We start from the raw sequence: 6658 nt of genomic DNA, 5'->3' as shown, positions 1-6658 counted from the left end.
TGTACCCTAGTCAGAGAGGACGAGGCAAAGCGAGATGTTTTACTCCGTCCAAAATCTGTCCACGGAAATAAGACCACGAACTGAGGATTTTTTGTATGGAGGTCAATGAGAGAGTGACGAATTATAAGTGCTAATTTGCTGCGTGAGGCTTATTTGATTGAATAGAAGTTTCATAATGGTCAGGTTTTTACGAATGCACTGATATAAGTGGACACACGTGTCATTTCGCCAACTTTGGGAAAAAAAAGCCTTCATATCGGAGTAGTACCTGTTGTTCACACGCGATATCTGCCCTCTCAATGGCTAGAATGGTCCCACCTGATCTCGCCTCCAGCTTGCCTTCCATCTTTCAGGACTTGTATCTCCATTGTTAGAGCGGTCACTCGATTATCTTGTCAATATAATATAAATTCTTCCCCATAGTACATTTCAGAAACACGGAAGAGATGGGATGACGTATAATGATTAACGGGAGAAAAGTGTTTCCCTTACATAAACACAGAGACAGTCATTGAATGTCTAACACTTTATTCCATCGCACTGTACATCTGTGAACCATACAACTCGAACAGAATTATTGAGAGAACATTCCTCCCCTTTGCGGGATGTCACGACTCTGGAGAGTTGGGCATTTTGATGTACAATGCATTAGCTTGCAATCCAGACAGAAATTCTCACAACAGTGTAGCCTAGGCTACTTTTGTCATCAAGACCACCCACTATCGCCATACTAGCTGTATGCTTACACCGACATGTAACTAAACATAAAATATGGACAAACCAGCACTGCCTGAGTATAACTGACATGTGTAATGTACTCATCAACATTTGCTTGTTAGGAAAATCGATTGACTTTTGAGAAATCATCATGCAATTATTTGCATTTTTTGACAGAAGTGAAGATACCGAAATATACGTGACAGATGGAGCCTATATGGATTGGGTGAACTGGCTTTTCAGCAGTTTATAACTAACTCCCTTTTGTAGCCTATTTGACATATCACCAAACATATATTCTTACATGCATATCTCTTAACATGATAGGCTATTACTCAAAAATGGGTTATTAATTAAGACTTAGCCTATTATTTTCATCCTGCTTAGATGACCAGGCTTATGAATATGATGTAAATCAACTTGACCAACTATAGTGTTGTTATCTTATAAAGGTCCATCAGAATTAATCTATAAATTAAAGACAGTAAAGAGGCAAATATGTACAACAAGCATGTATTTTGACAGGATCTTTCAGCATTTGAGATCCTATGAAGGTGCATAAAAGAGACGTTCTACGTATCAAATGAATACAACAATTCCATATGTACAAATAGGATATAAATACATTGATATATTCAGCACACTTCATATGTTACGTCCATCTGTACGAGTTGCATTTGTAGTTGTTCACACTGATCTCAGACCCCACCATGAACATCTGAAAAACAGTCATTCAAGTAATAGTCAATGACACTGCAGCCAAAAATAGTGGATTTTTAAAAGCCAAAACTAGAAGTGAAATCAACAATTCATCACCCCCTTCACACACACATATTCTGAATGATTTAAAACAGCAACAACCTCAATGCTGAAAATATTCCACAGCTTCTCATCTCCAGCAAAGTAGTATACATATTTATCCAGCCATAACACAACTCACAGCTACTTTTTCAATCTGTCATTATCTGCCATGATTTCAAATATGACAATACATAAATAAAATAAAAACAGCAGCAAACTGTAAATATTCTTCACGACTATGTAGCTACTCTAAACACCCGACAGCTTCTTTTGGTACAGTTGTATACTATCGTGCCCTGCAAAAACGTTTTCTCTTTTGGAGAACATGTTGGCACATGTCATTTTTCAATGGAACATCACGTCTGGAATTATAGACTATCACGTCTGGAATTATAGACAAACATGTATTCGCACATGCCTATACGCAAACACACACATCGATTATACATAAACAGAAAGTGTTTCCAGTAACACATAAACAATTTGCCATTTACTGAAATTGCAATAGCCCCTTTGAGGGAAAATATCAACAAATTCCAGAGTCTTGTGCAGTTGGAATGGGACAAACTCAAATCAGAATTATAGAAAATATATGGACTCTCATCTTGACAATATTCTGAAACTCCTGGGTGTTGCATACATTTCCCCTGAAACACACAGCCACTCCCCTAGTATCGATACATGCAGGTGTGCCATAGCCAATCCACACGATTGCTGAATAAGTGTCTGACAAGAAAAACGAGGCAACTATACTTTCCCTCATTTTTGTCCAGTTCATATAACTTTGCGCCTATTTTAAACAATCACATGTGCATGTTTATCTCTGTTTTGCACTAAAAGTCCACATTTGACATTTGTTATATGCCAATCAATCATTTCCTTGATGTGTATGTGTTTAAAATGGCCTGTAACAGTTATACAAAGAGCGCGACATTTCAGCACCACGGTTCAGTGGACAGCGATACTCGTCTAGCAGCACCCACCTCCGCCACTCACATGCTCCCAGATTTCTAATGTTTCCTCCGTATCCATGCAGTTGTTTATGATTTTTCTGTATTGTTTTTTTTTCAAAGACCAGTATGTACAAATATGCATTTTTCGAGCTCTTCCCTGCTGCATGTGCTTCAAAATTCTATTTGAATTTACAGACCTGCATTTCAAGCATCGGATCAATCCTAACCTGGTCACACAATTAAACTGCCATGTTTAGGCTACCTACTTGCTCTAATCTTTTGACAACTTTTGAAATAGGCCTACACAATATTAAAGTGGTAATTGTACACCATCATTTATGTAGGAGTAATGAGCAACATAATGGTTTCCTGACAAACGTATGCACATCTGTCACAGTACTACACATGCTGGATTTTCAAATAGGCTACCACAAAACTGCCTGCTCCTTCACAAACGAGTAAACCGTATTAAAAGTTAGAAGAATAGCAATACTCTACAAATCCCAAGCATAGTCTTCTTACCATGTAGCCTATGTATCAATAATGTCAGTTCTAACTTTATCTAACACTTCTTAACAAACTAACAATCTACTGGGCAAACACTGGTTGAATCAACGTTGTTTGCACGTCATTTCAATGAAATTAAGTTTAACCAACGTGGAATAGACGTTGAATTGACGTCTGTGCCAAGTGGGAAGCAATTTATCATTATCATACTCTTACTACACAGAACACTTGAAACACAAACACACTTCTCTCTCTCGCTCTCTCTCTCTCTCTCACACACACACACACACACAGGTATCAATCATTTCAGTTCTAACTTTATCAAACACTCCCTAATAAACTAACCAGCAATTTTATTTTGTCTTACTTTTACTACAGATAACATATTACATTTTATATGAAATTAACATATTATTTCATTAAACTCTGAAAAACTACAGCACAGTGATAATATTTGTGTGGTCAAATCAAATCACTACACAAGGTCATACATATAGGCTACATGATTTTGCTAGCAAAAAAGTCTACCTGTATACTGCTAAAATGGATTACATTTCTTAGAGAGAGTACTTCAAATATTTTTCTAGCAAGATATTCATGCACACCCTTTTACACACACACTCCTCTTACACACTGTATACTGTCACACACACTCTCTTCAAACACACACACTATTTTCTCTCTATCACTCACACTCAATATTATCTGGGAGTTCAAAGGACACTTGTGTATTCTAGTAGTCTAATCATGAATCATCTGCATCAAAATTGACTTCCTACTATGTGCTGGTCATAGCCTATATATTAATAGCCTAATATATATTTTTAAAAGTATACTCATTAAACATAAACAAGATTCTAAATAGTTTCTCTTGTTTCGAAATTGTTTGAACCTTTTCAATGTTTCTTTGACGGAAACCCCCACAGGATTGCAGTCAAAAGACATATGCAATTACAGTATTAACGTTCTGAATGTTGTCTGTATGTTTATGGACAATCAAACTGTACAATTTGGTTTCATCACATGGTTATAGCATAGACAATGACTGTGTCCCAAATGGCACCCTAGTCCCTTTATTTGTGCACTACTTTTGACCAGAACCCCATGGGATGTATACAGTGGATTATTACCTGTGACTGTTTTCTTCTGTTGGGAGAGTGACAGGTGTGTATCAGGCTTGGTCCAGGTTCATTGGAATGCCAGGTGAGAGGACACACACACACTTCTCCTGTAATGCAAACAAATAAACATTGTATTTCAGCCCCTCAAGGATACTAAGGTTTTCTGACAAAATGTATGTTCTTAGAACAACGTATTGTATTGACTGTTTCTTTCCATCTCTCACCGACACACAAAAAGATGAACAGCCATTTATTCACTGTAAAGACACATCCTTTCAAAACACACACACACACACACACACACACACAGCCTCTCTCCCTTTCACACACTTCGTAAACATTGTATACACACTCGTGTCACACACACTTCTCTTTACATGTTGGAGTTTAACCTCTTAAGGATCTGACCCTTTTTTTCAATTTTCGCCTAAAATGACATCCCCAAATCTAACTGCCTGTAGCTCAGGACCTGAAGCAAGGATATGCATATTCTTGATACCATTTGAAAGGAAACACTTTGAAGTTTGTGTAAATGTGAAATGAATGTAGGAGAATATAACACATCTGGTAAAAGATAATACAAACAAAAAAACATGCGTTTTCTATTATTGTTTTTGTTCCATCATCTTTGAAATGAAAGAGAAAGGCCAGAATATAATATTGCAATTTAGGCGCAATATAGATTTTGGCCACTAGATGGCAACAGTGTGTGTGCAAAGTTTCAGATTGATCCAATGAAGCATTGCAATACTGGACTATTTTGTATCAAGTCTGCCCAAATGTGCCAAATTGGTCAATTGATACATTTTCAAGTACATTACTATAGAGAACATACAAAAATGATATGGTAATAACAAAATGTATGTTTACACACTCCCAGGAATGTCATACATGATGGAAAATTAGCTTAAACACTAACTTTCACACATCTAGATGGCTGGGCGGGGTGGGTGTGGAGCCAGAGACAGCAGGGGTTCAAACTGTAGAACCCAGTTCCTACATTTGAATATAAAAATGGATTTTATCAAACAAAACTATGCTACATTTTATCTCTGGGACCATTAGGATGACAAATCAGAGCAAGATTACTGAATGTAAGTACATTATTTACCTTCAGAGGTGAATGTATCAAACCAGTTGCCGTGATACGTTTTTTGTTGTTTACTCAAACAATAGCATGGTCTTTCTTCACTGTAATTGGACAGTGCAGTTAGAGTAACAAGAATTTAAGCTTTCTGCCCATATAAGACATGTCTATGTCCTGGAAATATTGCTGTTACTTACAACAGTCATGCTAATCACATTAGCACCTCAACAACAGCAATATAAGCATCCAATAGCTAGTCGTAAATATATTTCACGTTCAATTAACAATGGGATACTTTACAAATGGAACAGGAATATTTACTACTCTTAGTTATTTTTCTGTTCTAAGAATGCTTTCTGTTCTAATCTCTTTATCAAACTTTATATGTTTTAGGGGACATGGAGGACAAGAGCTTTAAATCAATGACCAATTCACTATAGCTACCTAATGCAGTATTTGCACATATTTGTGAATATTATATTAAGAACATAAATGTATAGTTGTAAATGTGTGGCTTTATATTTGGATTTATACTTCCAGTAACTTATGAAACAAAGTATTTTAAATATAAAATACCTTTTTCGACATAAAGGCATGCCCACCAATTCATGCATGATTTGCTTGTTCACACACAGCATCATTTTATGAAAACTATAGCAGCAGGAAATGACAGAATCTGACGGCAAAATGTCTGTAAAATGGTAGAAATGTGCGTCATACCATTACGGGGTGCTGTGTCAAAATCAAAGGTGGCACATACCCCTGTCTGCCTGGTCTACATTAGAAACATTACTTTAACCATGTTGATTTTAGTCAGTTTCATTACAAAGCATGTTGGGAAAGATGCTCCTTTTTGCCATGTTTGATATTCCATGTTTTATCCCATCCTGGTTTACACCGACACACACCCAGCATATATGAAAGGTAAAAAAGGGGACATTTTAGCACAGCTCTTATCTATGCAACTCTGTGATAAAATAAACATTAACCATATCATATTTACTGTATATATATATATATATATATATAATCTGATCAATATATAATGAAAGTTCACATATCATAAGAATCCCTTCCCTGTTTTTCAGTCGTATGTGTACATGCGTGCGTCGCTTTCAGCACTATTAAACGCACTCACACACACCACAATCATGAACACACTGATTTGTGCACTGACGACACCCCTGAGATGAATGCTCTCTGCCAGACCTGTGTGTGTGCATGAGCCTCATCCTAACGTCCCCTCTACCCATCTCTCCGTACACACATCCACTTCAGCATACACACTGACACCATACTGTGTCACCCCACCCCAAATCAGTGACCACGCTTACCACCCAGAAACCTCTGTATCGAACAATGTCAAGTAACACTAGAGAACAGAATTGCTGGTCAATTTGATTAGCCATTTCAGGTTGAGTACGGTAAGAAGGCCATAATACATAAGATCTAACTGCATCATATGCAGTACA

The 6658-nt window shown here is 36.9% G+C and overlaps 1 long non-coding RNA gene across 7 annotated transcripts in view; it reads right to left on the bottom strand.

Moving 5' to 3' along the window:
* Window positions 1–511: 511 nt before the first annotated feature.
* LOC121532129 overlaps window positions 512–6658 on the bottom strand; it is a 31332-nt gene continuing 25185 nt past the window's right edge. For all 7 annotated transcript variants that reach the window (XR_005994245.1, XR_005994244.1, XR_005994246.1 and 4 more), the window contains 2 exons: window positions 4109–4206; window positions 512–1435 (listed from right to left, as the gene is read on the bottom strand). This is a non-coding gene — a long non-coding RNA (uncharacterized LOC121532129). The remainder of the gene's footprint in view (window positions 1436–4108; window positions 4207–6658) is intronic.

Source organism: Coregonus clupeaformis, chromosome 19 (genome assembly GCF_020615455.1).
Source record: "Coregonus clupeaformis isolate EN_2021a chromosome 19, ASM2061545v1, whole genome shotgun sequence".
Lineage (NCBI taxonomy): Eukaryota > Metazoa > Chordata > Actinopteri > Salmoniformes > Salmonidae > Coregonus > Coregonus clupeaformis.
Note: the sequence above shows the minus strand (reverse complement) of the source record. Positions and strands in the feature narration are given on the sequence as shown.